Source organism: Lacerta agilis, chromosome 9 (genome assembly GCF_009819535.1).
Source record: "Lacerta agilis isolate rLacAgi1 chromosome 9, rLacAgi1.pri, whole genome shotgun sequence".
In the NCBI taxonomy this organism is placed as follows: Eukaryota; Metazoa; Chordata; class Lepidosauria; order Squamata; family Lacertidae; genus Lacerta; species Lacerta agilis.
In genome coordinates, this window is record NC_046320.1 from 23,626,035 (window position 1) to 23,648,366 (window position 22,332).

At 42.9% G+C, this 22,332-nt stretch overlaps 1 protein-coding gene across 8 annotated transcripts in view; it reads left to right on the forward strand.

Moving 5' to 3' along the window:
• Positions 1–22,332, forward strand: part of FAT1 (FAT atypical cadherin 1) — a 124,681-nt gene that overhangs the window by 23,925 nt on the left and 78,424 nt on the right. The window lies entirely within an intron of this gene.

The following is a 22,332-nucleotide window of genomic DNA, read 5'->3' on the forward strand; positions in this document are numbered from 1 at the left end:
TTAAAAAAATTGCCAATTTACTTCAAATCCAGAGATTTACCAGCAGATCTCAATTAGTGTTAGACTTACATTTGAGAATCCCTGTTCATAAAAAGGATATGGTAGGATTCATGTAGCAAATTTTGCTACTGGCGTGGGACCATTTGTGACTCCGTGGAGATTTCTGGGCGCATGGTTGACGGCCACTGTTCATAGTTAATACCATTTCCACTCTGTGTGTTTCTCCTTGCATACTGGACAGGTGCGTTGTTGTAAGAGCAAGCTACTGTCAAGCAATGTAGTTGAGATCATAGAATCGTAGAATTGTAGTGTTGGAAGGGACATGGAGGGCCATCAAGTCCAAACCCCGGCAAATAGATGTTCTGTTGTGGCAACTGTAACCTAGATTTAAGGATGCCATTTGGCACCTAGCTTATATATCTGAGCTAACTTCTGTTCACTTGACCCTCTAAGTTAGGGTTGCAATATTTTTGTCTAGCCCTACTCCTGTGCCATTTATCAGCAGCTCAGAAATGAAGCATGTGAAGCTATCCTTGGGATGGAGATGAGTGACAGTGCATGTCTCATCTTCTAAATTTCTGTATGTGAGGCATAGAACATGGCTTGATAGTAGCACAGGAACACAGATCCATGACATTTTCCCTTTCTGTCCTGGCATGCGAACACACAATGCATCAGTGGTGGTCTAGATGTGAACAGCTGTGTCTATATGATTAGCAGTGTTACACAAGTTACTCAGAAGTAAGACTCATTGAGTTCAGTAGGGCTTAACTACCAGGTAAGCTATGAGACTTAAGGGCATCTTAACATTCACTGGATTGTTTTCTGCATCCAGAAACAAGATATTGTTATTAGTAAAGATTCTGGCATGCTTTGACAGAATAAAGTGGTGACAGATAACTTGGATGTAGGCTTAGTGAAATGTTTGTGTACTCGTAGAACTTTACTGTTCCTTAAAAATACTGACAGGAATGAGCCAGCAGTAAATCACCTGAGCAAGTTGGAGTTAACTCTTTATTAGCAAAAATAGGATCTGCACAGGAGTGTCAAGCCTAATGAGCACAGCAACTCATCTCTGCAGGTCTTGTCCTCATGAAGCAGTTGCTGAGACTGAAGCTCCCTTCTTCTACAAGGTTTCACCCAAGCAAGCTGAGACTGTGCCTTTGTGCTTGTCTTTGCTCCTCCCGCTTCAGGTCTCTCCTGGTCCTGGGAGACCAGAGGGGAAGGGAACTTGTTGCAGCAGGAGGGGGAGACACCCATGCCTCTTCACCAGCTGGACTTCTCTTGGCCTCCCTCCTCTCCTGCTTCAGCTTCTGATTCTGGACTTGTCTCTGGCACAGGCACTCCCTGCTTACTACCCCTATTACCTCTTCAGCTTCTGACACCCTTCCTTCCCAGTCTTCTCCCTCTTCTCCCTCTGACATTATCATCCCACCACCAATCCCCATGCGCTGATCCTTCCCTTGGGGGTTCCCCAGGTGGTTCCTCCCACTAATTCATCTGCGTCCAACCAGACATGTACATAGTCATGGCAGCACACTGTGACTTTCATGTGTGAATCTTCCCATCCACCTTAAAGTTGGACCCAGATACTATTCACCACCAGAGCCATAGTTTAGATTGAGGAATGATGGAAACATGGTTCACCAATGCATATTTATGATGACTGTCAGCTGTACTGACTCCACTGCAAATTATACAGTGTTTGCAAAGTTCTGTTGATGTTAAAAAGAGATGGGATAGCTCATTCAGTCCACCCTATGAGACATCAAGTATTGAATATATACAAGTGGATCAAGGCCAGAGTTTATTTCTAAATGTCTGCAGTGTGACTCTCCCACTTGAGTTTCCTTTCTCTTTCGGCCATTTAGCCTTGCATTTACCCACAGAGTGCCATGCGAGCAGAACAGTTAATCTTTCTTGAACTTACAAGTACAGAGGGAACCAAAAAGAACCATAAACACAGGTCTTAAACAAAGATACAGATGTCAAAAGAAAACAGTTTCTTCTTACTTCAGATTAAGCTGCTGTTGGCTCCAGGATTTGTAAGTGGCAGAGTCATGCATGCTAACACAGAGCTTATGCACTAATACCAACACAGCACATTCGCTTGGAAGGAGCATCGTCTTTTTGAAGCTCCCGATGCTGCGAAGCCTCTGCAGATAAACAACAGAAGCGTTATTTGTCTGTGCTGAAATCTGTTTGTCATTTGTGCCAGCTGTTTCAAATGGCCGGTGGAGAATTGTTGGAATTCTTTTGGAGCAGGAAAATGCATTTATGGCAGGGTATACATAGCCTGATATGCTGAAGGACAATCAGAACAATTAGCAACATCCTCTTACCTTAATTCTATCCAATCAAAGTGGGATAGCTTAGGCACTGGTGAAGGCAGTTCTGAGTACGATGATTTAAAGCTGTACATTTCAATCTTTAAAAGCTGGTGCTGTTTACGTTGTGCGTGCCTTATAAGGGAGAGTGTTTATTTCTAAAGACATAGCATTGGGGCTGAGCAATATATCAATATATTGTCCAAATCAGGTTTGAAGTCCATATTGTGATTATCGGTTTCATAATTTTTGATCTGGCAATACATCGCTAATCATTGTGTGTGTGTGTGTGTGTGTGTGTGTGTGTGTTATGCAAAAATCACAATGTGGGACAAACAGTGAAGCCAGCCAGTGACTCTACATAGCTCCATCCTTATTTCAGACATAGTCAGTGCTGTCAAGTATCCCGTTTTCCCCAGGAATCTCCCTTATTTCATGCAGTTTCCTGCTGCTATCTCTTATTTTTTATATCCCTTTAATTTCCCGTTTTTTCAAAGGAAGCAGCTCCTCTCCCTCCCCCTGCTGGCCAGGGACTGGGAAGACCTCACCTCCTTGCAGCCTCAAAGCAAGCGGGAGCCATTTCCCGCGCTTACAGGCATCGTAGCCCACGGGCAGCGTTTCCAAAATACAGTAAGCCTACTGCGCGCGTTCACACCAGTGCTGCCCACTTTTGCTTCTGGCTCCGCCCATCACTGCCATGTGACTGTCCCCGGGATAGGTGAGGCTGCTGATCCCTTATTTTCAAATCCGAAACTTGACAGCTATGGACATAGTGACATACCAGTATATCGTGATGTTTAGCTGGTGATAAATAGCAGTGTGGAAAACCAGATAGCATTTAAAAAGTTGTTAGCAGTACAGTGGTACCTTGGGTTATGAACTTAATTCGTTCCGGAAGTCCGTTCTTAACCAGAAGCGTTCTTAACCCGAGGCGCGCATTCCCTACATAGGCCTCCCGGGGGTCCCCGGAAGTGGATTGCGTTCGTTATCCAGAGGCAAAGCTCGCAACCCGGGACACCTACTTCCGGGTTTGTGGAGTTTGTAACCCGAAGCGTTCATAAGCAGGACTGTTCGTAACCCGAGGTACCACGGTAGTTCTAAAACACAGCATTGGACAGCTGAAAATGTATGCCTTGCTGCGGTGTGTCTCTGTGAATGAATATCACTTAAAGAACTCACCAAACCAGATCTTTTTAATGTAGTTCGTTCTTTTGTGGTAAATGTATAAATTGTTAATTTGAACATGTATCATTAACACAGAAGGCAATAATGTTATTGTTGCTTGGTTACTAGGGCTGCATTCCTGTTCCTAGTGGTTTACACTTTGCACTGCTGAAATCTGAGGGATTAAGTGCACCTAACTGGGCAGTGCAGCCCACGTTTCAGTATATAGGGGCTAAAAAAATTCTGTTGAAGGTGGTGAATAACATTTAACGTAAGCAATCCTTTAGCAATTAATTCAGCGGCTTATTATTTCCATCCCTATCAGAATGATATTATGTAATAATAGGACACATCGTTGGCTAATTAGTATCAATAAATTAACCAGGGAGACAAACCTTAAAACTTGCCTAGCAACCATACACTAACATTATTGCATAGCTGAACTTAGTTCCTGAGCAAGTACAAGTAAACTTTGTATTTCCTCCTGCCCTGAGATGTGTCCAAAGTAACTGGGTAGAGGCGAAATATTTTCCCTGCACACACAAAAAAACAAGAAAACACAACACCCCTTGGGTAAATAAAATCACGTTGTTCACAACAGGTCTTATTTTTCTTTCTTTCTGCAATGCAGTATTTGGTTTGTAGTTGTATTTATACGGTGTACGAACTGACATTTCAGTTTAGATTTTTTTTTTTAAAAAAAGACTCACTTCACTCCTCCTCCAGCAGAAGGATTGCTTCAAGGGGTTTTACAGGAGAAATGTTTGATTTTTTCCAACTGACATTTTAAGTGCTGAATAGTTCCTTGTCTCTATGACAGGATGTACTTTGTAGCTTAAATGCTTAGGGGCAACTGGTTTTGCCTACTTGAAGCAACCACTAAAACCATGTGGTGCTGTTTGTTTGGCTTTTTCATGGGCGGCCAAGTAATACTCAGTTTTGTTGATATCTTGATTGGATGCTGTTAGCAAAACTGCAGACAAAGGGCTCGCTTGTGCTTTTGCTAGCCGGGACTTAGAGGTATGAGAAGCCTGGCTGCTTCAGGAGAGAGAAAGGAGCAATTTTTGCCCTTGGGAATTCTACAGGTTGAATGGCTTGAAAGCTTTGCCTACAAAAAGCAGCACACTTGCTTAACTGTTGCTGTAACTAGCTGTGGCTTGGGAGTTGCTCCCTTTTCTGTAATTTACTGCTGACATAGCTATGCATAAACTGGACCAACAGCTATGCAGAGATATCTTATGATGAATTTAGACTACTGTTTTCCAAGTCTGATTTCTTTTTTTTCTTTTTACTGGGTTAAACCTGGAGGCAGTCTGAAGGGCAAAAAGATCTGCTTTTAGAGTACACGTTATCATCCATCACAGAAACCCATCCTTTGTGTTTCTGCATAAATAGAATTGATCTGGGCATGCCTCTGGATTGGAACAAAGGAAAGTGGTTTTATTTTTGTTTAAGTTCTTTTATATTTTGCCTTTTTTCCAAGGAGTGCAATGGTTCTCTTGCCCTTTACGGCATTTTATCTAGCCCCACAACAAATCTGTGGGGTAGGTTTGGCTGAAAGATAGTGGCTGGCCCAGTGCAACCCACCCAGTTTGGGTCGGAGTGAGAATTGAACCCAGGTCTCCATGGTCTTAATCTGACACTTTAACCACTATACCACCCTGGCTTTCCAAGTGGGGTCAGTTCATTTAGCAGACATGGATGCTGTGGTTTTAGGCAGCTTGTTGGTCAGGTTCCAGAGTTGGTAAACAAGCATGAGGCAATACAAAGTAAGACATGTCTTTTCGTGTTCTTTTCTTAAGGGTGAGTTGCTCAGATAGAGGAAGCAAGCACAGGACAGCAGTTACATAGGGCAGGCGTGGGGAATCTCAAGCCCATGGGCAGAATGAGGCCCTCTGAGTGTTGGTATCTGGCCCTCTGAACTGGGGCTGTTTCCAGACCCAAGTGTTCCTGTTTTCTAGGAACCGTCCTGGATTTACAGAAGCCGTCCTGGTTTCTGATTTCGTCTCGGAATGTCCTGCTTTTCTTCAGGACATCCCTGTTTTCATCAAAGTAATGTTGGGGGGGGGGTTATGCGACTCCCGAGCCAAGGAGATAAGTAACTATATAACCTTTAGAAGACATTTGAAGGCAGCCCTGTATAGGGAAGATTTTTTAAAAAAATGTTTAATGTTTTATTATGTTTTTATGTATGTTGGAAGCCGCCCAGAGTGGCCGGGGCAACCCATATGATGAAGATGATCATCATGATGGAATAAGATGTCCCTATTTTCCATTGGAGAAACATTGGAGGCTATGTCTTTCTAGGCCACACCACCTACTGGTGCTGCTTTGCACACTCCTTGAGTGTTCTTAGCTATCCAGAATGTGTTCTTGAACTCTGATAATGCCTCTTGTTTGCTGGATGGAGGAGAGAGGAGAGGAGAGAGAGAGAGTAGAAACTGGACTCATGTGCAAAGATAAAATTTACATTCGTCGCTTTGCCCACTTCTATTGCATGTGACCATCAGAAGGCTCCCTAGAAGCAGCAGGCATCACACCAAATGACTGTCTCATGCTGAGAGCTACCCAGGTGGCACAGGGAGTCAGATACCTGGTTCATTCTACTTCTGGCAGAAACTTGGGTCTCCTGGTATCTTAACAAACAGAATGGCACTATTTCCAGGAGTGTTGGAAACTTCTGGGAAGGCGTTTTCTGTGGTGGGTACAAAATAGCACTGTGGATGGGTGGTTGGAGTAAGTCAGGCATTTGTATATATTCCTTACCAAGACTGCCCTTTGGGTTTTGTAGGAGGCAAAGCTTATTCTAGCAGTCATCTTTCTGAGTGTGTGGCTTGTTATTACCTAGCTTTTATTTGTTTTCTTTTGGAGCATACACAGTTGTTATTGGAGGATAACAAATGCAGAACATAATAGAACTTGGAGGAATAGTGATACAAGATTTATCTTGAGCGCCATGCATGCTGCAAATAAACAGGTCCATCTGTCTTCATTTCTATCTGGAGGAGAATTTGATCATACACTATGGGTTACTTTTTATTGTTATTTATGATGCCGATTGGTTGTGTGTTCATTTGCTCTATGGATGAAAAATAGACCACAATTTTAATATAAATATTAAAGGAACACGAACTTCATGGATTCCATCCTGCACCTAGCTAGTTTTCAGCTTTTGTGTCCTGCTGTCCTCCACTGAACATAGTTTGGTATATATGAGGCATGGGTTACCCTCATTTTCCTCTTAATAGTCTTGCTAGGCTGGGAAGATATGACTAGCCCAAGATCAGCCAGTGAGCTTAATGACTGAGTCAAGATTTGAACTCAGATCTCCCTGCTCCAAGTTAGATGGTTTATCTCAGGGGTCTGCAACCTTTAAGACACAAAGAGCCACTTGGACCCATTTCCAAAGGAAAAAACAACAACTGGGAGCCGCAAAACCATTGCGACATTTAAAACAAATATAACGCTGCATATATTGTTTCTTACCTTAATGCAATAATAATAAATAACGTATAGGAGCCAATGCAAAGTATAATTAGTAAAAACAACAAGAATAAGTTCTTACTTTTTTGCATTGACTCAGGGGCGTACCCAGGATCAAAACGGGGGGGGGGGGCAAGCCATGGTCATTCAGGTTGTGACATTTCAGCACAGAAAGAAGAATGAAACCAAAATTTTAAGGAAATTCTATATAATTATAGCAGTGCTTTATTACAGTAGTTATTACAATTATTTGCTTGGTCTTTTTAATTTTTTATTCTAGTTACATGTCTTATACCAGGGGTGGCCAACTCCTAAGAAACTGTGATCTACTTTCAGCAGTGATCTACCCCCGTTTTTGGGGGTTCAGCTCAAAGTTGTTTTGGGGGGGTGTGGTGGGTGGGAGAGAGGGCTTCCCCCTCTAAGATAGGTTGGCAAGCGAACTAATAAAGAAAGAAAAAGGGGGGTGGGAATGGAAAAGTGGGGTGGAAAAATATAAATTGGGGGTGGGGTGGGGTGGGGAGGATATCTATTAAAAATATGTAGTAGTTTAAAAAATAAAAATAAAGGGGGGGAAATCTTTTTCTTCTTTTTCCTTTTTTTGAACACAAAAACAAAAGGGGAAGAGAAAAGAAAAAGGGGGGATAGAGGGAGAAAAGGGTAATAATAAAAATTCAAATAGAGTGGCTGCAGCAGCTGTGGGGGGGTTGTTTGTTTTTCGTTTGTTTGTTTGTTTTAAAAATGGGATTTCTCTCCTTGGATTAAAAAAGGAGGGGAGGAAGAAAAAGAGAGGGGAGTGGGAGAGCAAGGCAAAAAGCCAAAAAGCAAAAAACAGGTTTGAGGGGGGGGAATCGCGCCAGGCACTGCAGCGCGCCGGCCTCGGGGCTCCGGGGCCCCGAGCTGCCCTTGGGGCCGTCGTTGAGCATGTACACCGCCCGCAGCGAGCGCTGGCGAAGCACCGGTTGGCGGAGGTTTCAGAAGCAGCCCGGATGTTTTCGCCGCCGCCGCCCCAAAACAGATCTACTTCATCCTGTCGGCGACCATCACCACCCTCCCGTCATGGCGACGCCTGGCCCGCCTGCTCCGCCCTCCGCGCGGCCACTTTGAAAAGGATTCCGCCCGACAGGGGCCACTCAGAACAGGGGCCGCTCCAATCGCCGCCACCACCTCCCGCCACCTTTATTATCCCGACTCTTTTCTCTCTCTCTCTCTCGGTAACTCGCAAAGCCCAGCTCCTTCTTCTCCCCGCCCTAACGCCACCCTCATTGGCACGTTCCCCTCAAACAGGAACAGGCATCCCGGCGGCTCATTGGCCGGACGAAGCGTCGCTCTCCCGTGCCCGCCTCCCGCCTTCATCCCCAGTGGCTACCTCGGCGGTAAGGCCCCGGCTCCGAGCCTATGCGCCAAGGCGGGCGATCTGTCCTGCCAATCGGCACGCAGAGGTGGTAAAAGCTCAGCCCTCCCCACACGCTTATTGGTGTGAAGAAGTCGCTTCCTCTCTCTGGGAGTGGTCAAGGTGGACATCAATCTTGGGTCTGTCCTCGGGAACCCCGAGAGGGCTGAGAAAGACCGCCCAGCTGCTCAACGTTGATGCGGATTATTCATGGGTTTTTTTTGGCCCCCCCTTTTTTTGCCGATAACCATTTAATTATTATTGAAAGGGCATTGAAAGGGGGCATGCCGGAGCCGCGGGAGACCTGTCAGAGAGCCGCATGCGGCTCCGGAGCCGCAGGTTGCTGACCCCCGGTTTATCTATTACACCACAGTGGCTCACTTGCAACCCAATTGCACCTATATTTTCTCAGAAGTAAATCCTATTGTGTTCAGTGGGGCTTAAAAGGTAAAGGTAAAGGACCCCTGACAGTTAAGTCCAGTCGTGAACGACCGGGGTTGCGGCACTCATCTCGCTTTACTGGCCGCAGACAGTTTTTCCAGGTCATATGGCCAGCATGACTAAGCCGCTTCTGGCGAACCAGAGCAGCGCATGGAAACACCATTTACCTTCCCGCCGGAGCGGTACCTATTTATCTACTTGCACTTTGACGTGCTTTCGAACTGCTAGGTTGGCAGGAGCAGGGACCGAGCAACGGGAGCTCACCTCGTCACGGGGATTCAAACTGCCGACCTTCCGATCGGCAAGCCCTAGCCTCAGTGGTTTAGACCACAACGCCACCCGCGTCCCTCAGTGGGGCTTACTTCCAGGTAAATTTGCATAGGATTCAGTAATTAAGGGCCTTGAGCTCGTCCCACTGAAGGCATTTGAGCCTTACTTCCGAGGGAGACATATGTAGGATTGCACTGTTAATTGCTTGATAAGTTCCACTGGAACTTAATTGGATGCTGAGGAAGGTACAGAAGTGAGGTGGGGAAGCTGATAGAATCTTAAGGGTAATACAGTGGCACCATCTGTCCCCCTAGCCCCATCCCTTCACTGCTCCACCTCATTTAATAATACTTAATAGTGTTATTTTTCTAGTGCCACTTATTTAGTGAAGGTATTGATTGAGCATCATAAAAATAATTTATATTTGCTTAGGCTTTCCCTAAGTGCTCCAAACAGTTTACAGACATATCAGTAACATTTGACAACATCTTTATGATAGTTCAGCCTTATTATCTCCATATTATAGACTGGTAGGTAGAGGCTACAAGGGTATAGATTGTATAAGGCCATTTGCTGGCTGGACATCTCAGTTGGCTAGAGCGTGGTGCTGATAACACCAAGGTTGCAGGTTTGATCCCCGTTTGGGGCAGCTGCATCTTCCTGCATTGCGGGGCATTGGACTATCGGGGGTCGCCAACTCGCAAGAGACTGCAATCAACTCACAGAGTTAAAAAGTGGCAGTGATCTACCCCCTTTTGTGGGGTTCAGGTCAAAGTTGTTGAGTGTTTTCAGGGAGGAGGTAAAATGTTGATTTTTTTTTTTAGGGGAGCCACAGTTGTTCAGCTTCTTTGGGGGGGAGCCAATAATCTACCAGTGATCTACCGCAGACGTCCAGTGATCTACCTGTTGGACATGCCTGGACTAGATGATCCTCAGGGTCTATGATTCTAGAATTCTATGATTCTAAGAGATTTCAGCCAGCACTGTTGGGTCATTCTTCTAAGCACTATACCATGTTAACACTTCTGTTCTGAAAAAGAATAATTAAGTACTTTTATTTTGGGTGCTACTTATTTATTTTGCTTCTGAGGCTCAACTGGTAGAACATTTTGCAGTTTCAATTTATATTCTGTAGCTAGAAACTCTTTGCAGCCTGAGGCAATTCTTCAGTTTATCTCTATTCTTAAAATATTAATTGCTTCTTAAATCCTGAAGGCAGAAGCCATCTAATGAAATTAAGATGTTCACATCAAAAGAAATGTGCATGCACACAAAAATGTGAATGCAGCGGATTGCTTCAGATGACATGTCCTGATCCTTCAAATAATGGTTTGGAAGATTGCAAAAGTGCAACACAAAACATGTGCCCCTCCCCCTCCCTTTTCACTTTCACAAGTTTTGGCATTTAGCATTTATTTTTGCAAGCCATGGTTGGGAGTTTGTTGCTAGCCATGAATTACCTGATGAAGATGTCACTGCAAATTTGGTTGGAGGGTAGGGTAGAGAGAGGGACAGAGAGTGCAAAAGCCCATTGAATGTTGTTGATCTGTCAAATCATGGTTTGTAGTGGGGGGTTCTTAATCTGTGGTCCATTGACCCCACTGGAGGGGGGAGTGTCTGTGAACTAGGCATAATAGATATAGAACTATGAATTTCCTTCATTCCCTCCCCCCATTACTTTTTACCAATTTCTTTGTGTAAAAATATCTGGAGAGAGGGGCGTTTTCATCAGATTCTCTAAAGGGGTCCATGACCCCAAAAGGTTAAGAAGCAGTGGTTTGGGGAATATAATTTTTTATTGGGGCAGTGTCACCCAGTAGCTCTCAACCAGTGTTCCTGATGAGGAATCCAAAATGTCTTACAGTAAGTAAAATCGGGAACTCTGTTTCATGACTTTTGCCTAGTGAAAATGTTAAGATAAACTGACATTTTCAACTCTCAAAGAAACAACTTGCCTTGATGGAAAAAAATGACATTTATGAGTCAACTGGCTCATAAATTCCCAACCCAATCTAACAGTATAGCTCGGTAGTTCCTTTTCTGTGGTTCCACAGATGGTAGATAACAAGGCCTGCTCATGGCAGCCTTTTATCATATTATTGTGTGGGTGGGGTGTGTTCTTAGCAAAACCAGTCTTTGCTGCACTCTGGTCAGCACTCTTGATGCTTGAATGTCACTTGGGGCCACAAGTGTGCAGCTTGTTAATGATAAATCTCTGGGCTGTGGCCGCACATGAGCACAGGGCAGGGAATACTGGCTGGGCGGGTGTTTTGGTCCATACTAGTTGTCTTATGCTAAATGCTTTAAAGGTTGCAACTGGTCTCCATACAGTAATTCAGTAGTTAAAATCACACACCGAATGCAAGGTATAATTTACTTTATTATACTTTATTTACTTTATATTGTTAACGCAAAGTATAATTTACTTTATTTTTGGCATAATGTTGTGTATATCACATTGCGGGAACAATGCAAAAAGTGGCAGAAATGTGTGTGTGTGTGTTTTTAAAAGCAACACCTAGCTTATTAGAATTCAGATTAATTAGGAATTGTAATCAATTTTTTGAGCATCATGTTCTGGAGGAGAAAATTTTTCCACTTTGTTTCAGATGTCATTCGCAGGATATGGTCTGCTTAACTGCGTTTCCGCGCAGTTGCTGGGGGAAAAAAAATGATTGCAGGTTTTGATTTCCATTACAGAGTCATTAATATTATTAATGAGAGTTCTGATGGATAAGCACACTTAAGGAGGATTATCTGTGGGAATTGGGGGCATTACTGTTTGCTAATGGGATAGAATTGGCATATGGAAAGTTGTGTCAGTCTGTAGCAAAATAATAAACCTGTTTTGGATTGTACATACTTAATTTCGGTGAGGAGAAGAAACTACCCTCTTTGCACTGAGGCAATTCAATTTGAGGGGAGCAGGGTCAGTACTGATTTGTTGTCTTTTCAAAGCACACATGATTTGTCATCTATAAGCTGTTGCAGTATGAACTAATTAATCTTTTTCTGCTACAGTGCTGCATTTATTAAATGCCTACTTCTGTTGCCTTCAGTGCCATTCATAAAACATGCAAGTTATGTTCTGACTCGCAGTTCCAAGTGTGTATAAAGGGAGAATTTGAGCCAGTACTTTATTCGCTCACTGGGCATTTTCTGCATCTGTTGATCACCAGTGAATTGTTTGACTGTAATTGATGCCTGTACTGCTTTCCAAATTATTTTGCATATTCAATGTTAAGTATTGTAACTATGTCGAGAGGGATGCTACTGTCATTGTGCCTAGTGGCTCGACTCAATAAGTGACTGGAATGTGTGTTTTTTATTCTGCCAAGCATAGCAAACATTTCACCGGTATTTGGATGGAGGCTTTGTATGGTCCAGGCATAGGCAACCTTCGGCTCTCCAGATGTTTTGGACTACAATTCCCATCATCCCTGACCACTGGTCCTGTTAGCTAGGGATCATGGGAGTTGTAGGCCAAAACATCTGGAGAGCCGAAGGTTCCCTATGCCTGGCTATGGTCCATACCTAGGTCCAGGTTTGCTCTTTTCTCAATGCAGTCTGATGGCAAATGATAATCTCTGTGGTGCATAGGCCACTTTGACAGGTTTGGGACAGGTGGGTGTAGTTTGGCGAGAAAAGTGTAGTGGATCACATTAGGACTACTGCCAGTGCTAATGTGGTCCATGGGCCAGAAATTCCCCGTGCCTGCTATTGTGGTGGTGATTTAAATATTCTTCTCCACTTACCAGGGATGGGAAGCCGTAAATCTTCTCCAGGCTCTGCTACGTGCCAGGCAGCTTTCCTGTTCTGCAGCTTGTATAAGGTTATAGAATATTTACCTATAGCTGCTTCACAACATTCCTAAATTAATTGACTACAAATGAACTTTTAAAATAGATCCGATCTCCCCAGGAAACAACAACATTTGTGATTGTCAAGAAATGCCGCTGCCTCGTGGGTCTGGGTCTTATCCCTGATTTTGTGCATACAGCACATGTTGTTGTTCAGTCGTTCAGTCGTGTCCGACTCTTCGTGACCCCATGGACCAGAGCACGCCAGGCACGCCTATCCTTCACTGCCTCTCGCAGTTTGGCCAAACTCATGTTAGTAACTTCGAGAACACTGTCCAACCATCTCATCCTCTGTTGTCCCCTTCTCCTTGTGGCCTCCATCTTTCCCAACATCAGGGTCTTTTCCAGGGAGTCTTCTCTTCTCATGAGGTGGCCAAAGTATTTGAGCCTCAGCTTCAGGATCTGTACTTCCAGTGAGCACCCAGGGCTGATTTCCTTAAGAATGGATAGGTTTGATCTTCTTGCAGTCCATGGGACTCTCAAGAGTCTCCTCCAGCACCATGATTCAAAAGCATCAATTATTCGGCGTTCAGCCTTCTTTATGGTCCAGCTCTCACTTCCATACATTACTACTGGGAAAACCATAGCTTTAACTATACGGACCTTTGTTGGCAAGGTGATGTCTCTGCTTTTTAAGATGCTGTCTAGGTTTGTCATTGATTTACTCCCAAGAAGCAGGCGTCTTCTAATTTCGTGTCTGCTGTCACCAACTGCAGTGATCATGGAGCCCAAGAAAGTGAAATCTCTCACTGCCTCCATTTCTTCCCCTTCTCTTTGCCAGGAGGTGATGGGACCAGTGGCCATGATCTTAGTTTTTTTTATGTTGCGTAACTTGCGCTTCAGACCATATTTTGCACTCTCCTCTTTCACCCTCATTAAAAGGTTCTTTAATTCTTCCTCACTTACTGCCATCAAGGTTGTGTCATCAGCATATCTGAGGTTGTTGATATTTCTTCCGGCCATCTTAATTCTGGCTTGGGATCCATCCAGTCCAGCCTTTCGCATGATGAATTCTTGCATATAAGTTAAATAAGCAGGGAGACAAAAGCAGTGGATCACTGCCTTGTCGTGGCGAAGGGGCTTGAATAACTCAGGGAAGCTATGGACAGGTCAAGATGGACAGGTCATAGTGGAGAGTTTTGACCAAACGTGATCCACCTGGAGGAGGAGCCAGCAAGCCACTCCAGTATCCCTGCCAAGAAAACTCAATGGATAAAGACAACAGGCAGCTACTATAGGGAAATAGAAATGCTTTTGCTCAGTGTTCCTCAGCTTCATTCTAAAAGTAACTTGTCACACTGTTAATCAGATTCATAAACAGCATTGTGCATAAAAGAAATATTTGTTTAACATATTATGCCTTGCTTTAGAATGGGTGGATGATTCACTTTGCTTGGCTGAGCTTAGTCAACTCCTGCTCCTTGGTGGTAATCATTAATGGAACCAGCGCAGTCAAGCTGGAACAAGTGCAAAGAGCACAATCATAAGAATAGAGACTTAAGAGAAGAGGTTCAAGGAAGTTGGCCTCTCTCTCCCCCCCTCCACTTAAAAAGCACCCTAGATGAGAATGAATGCATGAATTGGTATGTAGGTGAGATAAAGAGAGGTGTGTGAGAGAGAAAGCGTTTACATCGAGGGCGATGGTGTCAAAAAACACATGGCTTTCAAATAGAACATTGCTATATTTAGTTTGGGAATCAGAAGCTTTCTAATGGTTAGATATTTATTAAAAAGTTCTGATATTTGTGGCTAACCGTGGGCAACTTGTGACCTAACATGAAACACTCAAATGATCCCATACCCTGTATCTCCTTAGCACAGTGACACCTCTTCCAGCTTAATCTCTCTGTGGTTTATTAGGCCCTGTGGGAATTGCCATGCAGTTTCCTAAGCCCCTCAACAAATGTACCAAATTAAAGTTATTTCCACCTGTGACTTTTGCGGCATTTCTGCCCCTCATAGGCTGCTTCTTGCCCTGAGCTTTCCAGGCCCATTTTATGAATGAATGAATGGATGAATGAATGACAGTTACATACCACTTGTTGTCAATTGGCCACATAGTGGTTTACAACATTGTAACAAAGGTGGATCCAATGCGGCAGTATGCTAGTTTCTATGCCACCTCTCGTGCCCATTTCTGTCCTCCACCTTGGCAAGCAGGGACACATTCTGGCCATGCAAAAACACTTAAGGAGGATATGAAGTAGATCTGGGAAATGATGTGGCTTGGAAAAAGAGGGTGAGTATTGAGGAGTGGATGTGGCCTGGGAAGAGTCCAAAGGACCAGACACAGAAGTCTAGAGGACTGCATTTGGACCACATCCCTGTCTTTTGAGTGTTGTCCATATCCTCCTCAGTTTTCACCCCCAAACTTATTAAGGAGAGGTTTTGGCTGACCCGATGAAAATTGAAGGCTCCATGTGGTTGAAATTAAGGACAATTTCCTGGTTTCTTGAGTTTAAAGTGGCTGCCACACATCTGCTTGCTCTAAGACTAGTCTTTTCTTTTTTTAAAGAAGATACTACTACTTTGATACCTATTGGTAATTATGTTGGTTTGGCCCACAAATTCAATAGATTTGTACTACTGTATAGACTTAAAAAAAAAAAGTCACAGGCCTATTGCTGACAAGAAATTACAATGTTTCTTTTCATGACATGTCAAATGCAGTTCAGAAATTTGGTTGAAATTAAGTCCAATGAAGCAGTCAGTTGGAATACTTAAAATTCTACACCAGGGGCATTCCACCGTGACGTGTGTGACATTCAGACAACGTTTTCAGTACTTTTGTAATTATTTTGACCCTAAAACAACTGCTGGTTCAAAAGCAATTAATTGACACCTGTCATTTATGTCTTAAGATATAATTAATATGATTTGGAATATTTTTTATGTTGCCTGAATAGAGATACAAATTTTTAATTTTGCGTGACGTGTGTGACCATTTTGCAAATGTTTTTCCCTCTCTTCTCAAGTTCTTTGAATATTTCTGTGAGTTCTTGTAACATTCATGGAAATAAAAATTATTAGAATTAAGCCATATATGTGTAAATCCAAAAGAGGGGTTTTAGGAATATGAAGTAGCAATACTTAGGCTAAAAAACAACGAATAGTACTGTGACGTGTGTGACATTTAACGTGACGTGTGTGACCGCATATGAAATTTTTTTCTAATGAAACCCTTAAAAATATCATTTGTGTGGATAATTGTTATCTTTTTACAGATTGAGGTTAACAAATTAATAAACATTAACATAAAAGTGGAATTGGACACAAAGCAATCATCTTTAATGTTTGCACAACTTGTAAAGGTAAAGGTACTCCTGACCATCAGGTCCAGTCGTGTCTGACTCTGGGGTTGCGGCGCTCATCTCGCTCTATAGGCCGAGGGAGCCGGCGTTTGTCCGCAGACAGCTTCCGGGTCATGGGGCCAGCATGACAAAGCCGCTTCTGGCGAACCAGAGCAGTGCATGTAAACGCTGTTTACCTTCCTGCTGGAGTGGTCCCTATTTATCTACTTGCACTTTGACGTGCTTTTGAACTGCTAGGTGGGCAGGAGCTGGGACAGAGCAACGGGAGCTCACCCCGTGGCAGGGATTCGAACCGCCAACCTTCTGATCAGCAAGCCCTAGACTCTGTGGTTTAACCCACAGCACCACCTGGGTCCCTGCACAACTTGTAGAACAGCCTTATTTTATTGACAGTTTTGTTGTTGTTCAGTCGTGTCCGACTCTTCGTGATCCCATGGACTAGAGCACGCCAGGCACGCATATCCTTCACTGCCTCCCGCAGTTTGGCCAAACTCATGTTAGTAGCTTCGAGAACACTGTCCAGCCATCTCATCCTCTGTCATCCCCTGACAGTTACTGAACCAAAAATAGCATTGCATTGGTTCATTCGAACACATTCACTTTACTTTCAAATATATTCAATTCTCTGGCAAAGTGAATTAATTTTGGACAATTTTCTCTAGCTCTTTGTTCATCTGAAATCCAAGCCACATCTCCCCTCACAGTTCTTCTTTCAGGAACAGCTCCCTTATGAAGAGTCCCAGGGCCAGGGGGTGGGGCAAGGCAGGTGGAAGGAGGCCTTCCACATTTAACATTATTTATTTATTTTTAAGCATACTACTCTTACCTTGACTTGCAAGTGCAACTTCAAATTTGTGAATTGTTACCCAATAGAAAAAAATATTTGGTCAGCAAATGAATATTGATGAAGCATAAATTTTTTGTGATGTTTTGAAGATGGCACAGTCACATTTAGCCCTTTGATGCCAAATTATGGAGCAAAATACTTCAAAGCTTAATCATAATCTAACAATTTTTTCTGTCAAATATTTGTTTGCCATAACAGATGTACTTGTTATGATCTATGTTAATATTTTATTATTTACATGTATTTGCATTTTTAATTTTAAAAAATGCTCCTGTCACACACGTCACAGTCACACACGTCACAAATAGTGACGTGTGTGACTAAATTTAAAAAGCCCAATATTTTTTTATATTTTTTTCAAAAAAAATTCCAAACTTTTTTTTAGTGTTTTTAAGTTTAATAAGCTTATAAAAAAAAATTTCAGCATGGTGAAGTTCATGGCTACATTATTAGATAAAAAATATTAACTTATTGTGACGTGTGTGACACTGGAAGCCAGAACCAGTCACTTTAACATGGACAAAATTTAATCAAAATCAAAAATACTTTTCTGCCAAATATTTTTGGGCAGAACAGATATACTTGTTATGATATATGTTAATATTTTATTATTTATTATGTTTATTGCATTTTTAAAAAAACATGAACCCATCATTAAGATTTCATTTTAAAAAGTGACTTTCTGAACTTGTACTGTTATTTCCAATTTTCACTCCCCCAATTTTCTTTATACCAAATTATATTGTCATTTTAACAAAATATACACTTTCAACTACATAAAATATTTTTTGGGAATTTTATCTTTAATTTTAATATTTTAGACCACAGGACCACTTTTCATGGAATGCCCCACCAGAGTGCCACGTAGTTATTCCTCCAAGAACTCTGAACCCATTTTGATTTTGCAATATACTGTGTGGTGTTCATTTTTTTCTCATCAAGGCTTTCTAGTAATCTGGAGCGGTGACCCAAATAAAGACTCAGCCACATTTGTGCAAGTCTTCCTGATCTTGCCAAGCATAAAAGGCAGTAGGAGTTCCATCTCTACTTTTTAATGAAGCGGGGTTTGTTTTGTTTTGTTTATTTTAAAAAAAAACATGTTCCATTCCAGCATCACTCCTTTAACTGTATTAATGGATCTGTAAAATGTAACTGGGATGGTTTAATTAACACACCGTGTCTGCCCACTTAAAATACTTGAGAAAACAAAGCCATTTTAACACTAACCTGCTACTTTTGAGAGAGCCAGCTCAGAATGTGACGCAGGCAGGATATTATAATTGTGCCGAGGAAGTCTCTTGCAATGATTGCTTTACAGTGGTACCTTGGTTTAAGAACTTAACCCGCTCCAGAAGTCTGTTCTTAAACCAAAACCGTTCTTAAAACGAGGCACGCTTTCCCTAATGAGGCCACCCGCCGCCGGTACCCTTCACCATTTGGATTCTGTTCTTAGACCAGGGTAAAGTTCTCAAACCGGGACACTATTTCCGGTTTTGCAGAGCTGGTAAACCAAATCGTTCTTAAACCGGACTGTTCTTAAACCAAATACCACTATATTTGGTTATTCCTTGCTTATGATGCATACATTGTCATTCTCATTCACCTTAAGCAAAATATAGGCTAAGCTTTGGCATGTAATATGAGACTTCTTGTTTGTGGTGCACCCTTGAGAGAGCCTATTTTCCATGAGCACGGGGAAGGGAGCTTCCATAAGAAAAGGGGCACCATGTGGGGGGGGGGGTCATCTAGGTATGGAATATCAATAAAGGTAAAGGGATCCCTGACCATCAGGTCCAGTCGTGTCCGACTGGGGTTGCGGCGCTCATCTCGCTCTATAGGCCGAGGGAGCCGGCATTTGTCCGCAGACAGCTTCCAGGTCATGTGGCCAGCATGACAAAGCCGCTTCTGGCAAAACCAGAGCAGCGCACGGAAATGCTGTTTACCTTCCCGCTGGAGTGGTCCCTATTTATCTACTTGCACTTTGACGTGCTTTCGAACTGCTAGGTCGGCAGGAGCTGGGACCGAGCAACGGGAGCTCACCCCATGGCAGGGATTTGAACCGCCGACCTTCTGATCAGCAAGCCCTAGGCTCTGTGGTTTAACCCACAGCGCCACCTGGGTCCCTTGGAATATCAATAGTGCAATCCTATGCAAGTCTTCCCAGATGATGGCCCAGAAATTGATACTGATGGATTGGGATAATAAAGATATGACAACCTTTAATCATTGGGTTGACAATATGACAGCACTCGCAATTTATGAACAGACTGCTTACAGATGCAGACTTTGTTTGGATAAATATGATAACATTTGGAATGAGTTTATACAGAATGTTTAAACTACAGAATGTAGCAGGCTATTAACATCTACATAAGTATTAGTTTAAACATTCTGTATAAACCCATTCCAAATGTTATCATTAGGAAAATAAAACTATCAATTTATATGAGAATATATTGCATTTTTTGTGTATATATTTTTCATATAAACATTTTTGTTTTTTTGTCCCTCTCACGTTTCCTTCTTTTTTCCTGTATCACTTTATTTCTTTATAATTGTATTTTTTCAATAATAATAATAATAATAATAATAATAATAATAATAATAATAATAATAATAATGTATTCCCATAAGTAAATCGCTGCCGAGTTCAGTGGGACTTACTCTCAAAGAACTCATATAGCATTACAGTCTAATCTTACAAAGAAGCATATTGCTGCATTCCTTGTGTGTTGAGAGTGGGTGTGTCTTAAGGCAAAGTGTAGAAAACTGCCTTTCAGTTTCATGTCTCCTGGGAATTAGTTAAAAGTCCACTCCCTTTCACGCTCACACACCCTGACCAGGCCACATGGTTGATGCTCTTCCAGGCGTAGTCCCACTGTACTGCAGTATGGATCAGAATACTGTAGACATTAGGATGGGGCTGATCTTATATGATTTCTGCAGAGAATGTTACCTAACCTGCCTGCTTGCTGCATAGGATAATGTGGGTGGTTGGGTGTAAAGTTAAGAATCATAGAATCATAGAGTTGGAAGAGACCACAAGGGCCATCCAGTCCAACCCCCTGCCAAGCAGGAAACACCATCAAAGCATTCCTGACAGATGGCTGTCAAGCCTCTGCTTAAAGACCTCCAAAGAAGGAAGTTAACAAGGGACATTGCTTGAGATGTGTCAAGTTCCCGTGCAATATCCCTCTGATCTCTGGCACAGATAGCTCTGGGTGGGAGCAAACCATATCACTAGTAATGTCATAAGCATTGCGTGTAGATACCTCTGGCACTCGTGTAAGAAGCACAACATACCAGTACACAGCAGTCAGGTTCTCAGTTGATGAGCCATCTAGAAGCAGCATCTATTTTCCCAGTGCTAAAATGTTAGTTTCTCTACCGTCTAAGACAGGGGTCGGCAAGGTTTACTTCGCCTGGGCTGGTTCACTCCAGCGGAGATCCCTCCGTGGGCCAGAGCACATGTGTGCATGAGCGTGCGTGCCTGCGATTTTCAGTGTCTGCGTTTGCGCAGATGTGATTTTTGACATTGTGTATGCACAGAGATTTTCAGCGCTGCGGAAGCGAGTCCCCGCGCTGTGCCAGTTTAGTGCAGCACGCGGGGACTCAATGAGTGGGTGGCTCGTGGGCCGGTTAAATGACCCCCATGGGCCGCTTGTGGCCCATGGGCCTTAGGTTGCCGATCCCTGTTCTAAAACACCTATAGCCCCTGCAGAAAATGAGTTGCAATTGTGCATTGCTTGAGCGGATTGTCTTGGAAGGCTGTGCGACTCAAAAGAGAAATGGAAGCAGAAGAGCTGAAGTGTTCATCTTCCGTCTGGTCTACTGAAATACGCAGCTGTAATGTAGTTCTTTGACATTCCTTAAGACAAGCCTGCTGGCTTCTCTTGGTTCCTGCAAACTCTTGTTCTTTTTACAAGTGATTCTTGTGGGTTGTCTACACTTAGCCTTAAAAGCAGAAATAAAACCTGGCAGCATAATGTTATATCCATGATGCAATAATGGTGTGTGATTGTTATGTGTGCGTAAAGAAAATTGCAGCTGAATAATGTGCAGCTAATAAGAGGTTTGCAAGTCTAAAAAGGCAATTTGTTTCAAATTTACTAAGGTGGCTTTGCTGTGCTTTAATGGCATTAGCAGATTTCTCTGAAACAGTACAGCATCATTTTTGTTTGAAGGAGAAGATGATGTACCCAAGTGACAATGTGCGCAGGGTACAAATTTCTACTTTATAAATTTGGTCCTTGCTTGCCTTTCATATTGTCTCAGCTTGGCTACATTTACAATTTAGCTTCTACAGTGACATCTGGTGGTAGTTCAGAAATTCCTTAAATGGCAGTTCTTTAAGGTTTGTTTAAACTAGACATTGAGACAGGGGAATTGAATTTGAGTGGGTCAGGACTGGAAACAAACATGGCCGGTTTATAAAAGGCTCCCCAATTATGAAGCAGATAAAATTCCTCTCCGGAGTTTAACTTGGCTCGTAATGAACTCACCTTGATGCCAGCTGTCTCTAGCCTTGCTTGCTATCCGTTTCCCTGCATTTCCAAACTAGCTTTGTGGTAGTATGAAACAGATGTCAAAGAACAGCTCTCAGAGGAGCCATCTTAGTGACTACAACTCCCAGCATTACTGGCGGTATTGGAGGCTTCTGTGTAGGTAGTGCAGGTGTTCATTTTGACACTGAAATACACATTTAAACATAGGTCTTCTGCTGACCTCAGCAGTTCTTGCTACCAGTTTTCCTTCTTCCTTCCTCGCAACACAAAAGTTTGGAAAAGAAGAGAAACTTAGTATAGTGGAGGGCTGATGTGAAGCATGCAGTACTGGTCTATCTCACCCCCCCCCCCCTTTGTTACGTGCTTTGGGAATTTTATGCAAATTGAAAAATGGGCATTAATGTCCTAAATTGACAAACACTGTACTTTCAGATAGCTACCGTCCGCCCATCCAAAATAGTTTGGAGAGTTCCATAGCTGCAGATCTCTCTGTCCTGTCATCGTTCTGTCCACATTGTGGTTCCCTACCTAAGCCACAGTACTACCACACAGTAGTAGTGTGGTTCCCAGTAGTAATGTACGGAAGTGAGAGCTGGACCGTAAAGAAGGCTGATCGCCGAATAATTGATGCTTTTGAATTATGGTGCTGGAGGAGACTCTTGAGAGTCCCATGGACTGCAAGAAGATCAAACCTATCCATTCTCAAAGAAATCAGCCCTGAGTGCTCACTAGAA